The following is a 2500-nucleotide window of genomic DNA, read 5'->3' as shown; positions in this document are numbered from 1 at the left end:
ATCATTGCCGATTTATTTATCAGTGTTGTAACAGCGGCACACTCCTATGGACTTTCCCAATCAAACAGTGGTGGTGTTCGCAAACGAACGCGTGAGAAAAATGACCAGCAATGTTTTATTTCAGTGTGTTTATTAATTCACACTATTTCTTCAAACATCCCGCGGTAATGTGTTTTGGCTTTGCCGTGGTAAAACTATTGTGTGCAGTTTAAGCCATTCGCCTCATGGGGGCGCCATGTCAAACGAAAGAAAGTTGTCACTTCTTGTGCCTTTCTGAAGAGAATAACTGATTCAAACATCCAAAATAATTTATTTATTTTTCTGCGACATCAAAAGTATGTCAGGCGTGACTAGGAATTATTAACAAGTCCAAGAATTTATTTCAGACTTGGTGCGACCGACTGTAAAGACGTTCAGTTTCGCTTAATCCGCCCAGGAGAGACGCCCGAGACCCTCTCACCGGTGGAAGCCTGACGGTGCTGGTAGATGGAATGTGGCCTGTGATGTCAACTCCTGTCTCTGTTTGTGCTCTCCGTGTGGAAGCCATTACGGGGGGAGCGGCCTGAATAAAAGGTCTAATTAATAAATAATTATCTAAAATTCTGAATCCAATTCACACAGTGGTAATTACACTTAAAAGCCAAATCTCACCTAAACTAATTGTTTTTAATTATGGTTACAATGCAGTTTTTCACAGGAAACTGTTTTTCTCTCTATAAAGATTCTCTGCCTGCTACGCACGCATGCTCATTAGCTGCCCTGCGCTCTTTTCTGTGTTCCTCTCAGTAAACCATTAAAAAGGAGTCACGAGTCTCCACACAATAATAAAATGCTGTATTTTATATCAGCACGTTATATCCATTTTCCAAAAACATAATCATATTTGTTCCACTTCCCCTCACTGCTCCTGTATGATTACTAAAACACCGTCAGATCACATTAAGCGCCTTTAATATATTTTCACCCTATCATCTTGTTCACAATTACCGAGACAGTTTTAATTCAGGCCAACTGCATTTTGTGTATTAGTCTATGTAGACCTTAATCGTTCTTGAAACTGTAATTAGTAAATTTTGAAAATCCTATTTCTACCACTAATATTGTGTTTTCTTTTTATAATTACTGATAACAAAATAATTATCTTATTTATTTATATTTAATGTTATGTAATATATGTATAATGTTAAACATTATTAATAATAATAATAATAATAATAATAATAATAATAATAATATTTAATCTGGGACAGAATTGTTGTTTTTCAGAGACGTTGGAAATAAGATTGCAGCGCGTCTCTGTAGAGTTCCCATTTTGCAGACATCGCCTCGCGCTCCTTATCTCCTCCAGATGCAGGAATAAATGTGGAATAATCCCCTGAGCGCGAGCGAGGACTCCGTTATCAGCGCGCGGGGTCCTTCGCGCGGTCACTCACGTCCTCAAAGCCCGCTAATGGGCTCGGGCTTTCACGCGCCCGGCCGCGGCCTTAACTACCGCTGCAGTTGTTTAAGACACAGTTTACTCGGGCCTTTCCGTTAATGGCTTTAGGAAAGACATAATCCGCCTCATTGTCATGTTTAACAAGAAGGCGAAGCTCATCTCGCCAGCGACAGTGCTGAACATTTCTTCTGTTTTTTTATATTATCCATTAGTGCACAATATCCATATATGTAGCGTTTCTCAAACACACACATTTATAAAAACAAGACGACCTTATTGTCTTTTAGTGTAAATTATAAAGTAAACCTTTGTTAAAACAAACAGGCCTGGGCTATGCATTCAGCCTGTATGCACGACCTGAGACACACTCACAATGGCACATTTAACTGAGTAAGGCCTAACATCTTCACTAGGTCTTTTAATATTGTACATTTCAGATAAAAAGAATTGCTTTTTGCTGAAGCCATACTTTTTCTGCAGTGAACTGATACAGACAAATAGATCCCGCCCGGGGAAGACACTGATTTCGCGCTGTCCTTGTGCCCGTCCTTGATGAAGCGAGCGCGCTTCAGCACCATGGACAGCGACGTTCCATCCCTGAGCTGTCCGCCGGCTTGACTTTGGCCCGTAATCACGCACTGTGTCCAATCTGAGCGCGAGGCCAGCACGCGGTTGGCATACTCCCGGCTTTGGGACATTTTTGGCAGAACAGATTATGCGTTATTATTAAATCCCAGCAATAAGACCGAATATATGTATAAAAAACAGGCTTCAATACAGACACGGAAATGAGACCTCCCCCCTTTTTTCCAGTCTAAAAATGAGGCGCCTGTGTGTTTTTCTTTTCCTGTGATAAGTTATTTTACTTCTATATTAATTAATGAATATCATTGGGTACTTCATTTAATTGATTATCTATTTATATTTGTTGGACTGAACTCGCCTTGGTCAGCGGTATTTCTGGAATATACTACTACAGCGCTTTGGAGTGGATTTTGAGCGGGAATCCTCTGATGCACCCGTGTTATTGGGTATTATTTCTGCTGATACTGAGGCTTTTCA

General features: G+C 40.3%; 1 protein-coding gene across 1 annotated transcript in view; it reads left to right on the top strand.

Moving 5' to 3' along the window:
* nxph1 (neurexophilin 1) overlaps positions 1 to 2500 on the top strand; it is a 24111-nt gene that overhangs the window by 686 nt on the left and 20925 nt on the right. The gene's annotated exons all lie outside the window — the stretch shown is intronic.

Source organism: Alosa sapidissima, chromosome 21, assembly GCF_018492685.1.
Source record: "Alosa sapidissima isolate fAloSap1 chromosome 21, fAloSap1.pri, whole genome shotgun sequence".
In the NCBI taxonomy this organism is placed as follows: domain Eukaryota; kingdom Metazoa; phylum Chordata; class Actinopteri; order Clupeiformes; family Clupeidae; genus Alosa; species Alosa sapidissima.
This window is presented reverse-complemented; position numbering and strand designations above follow the sequence as displayed.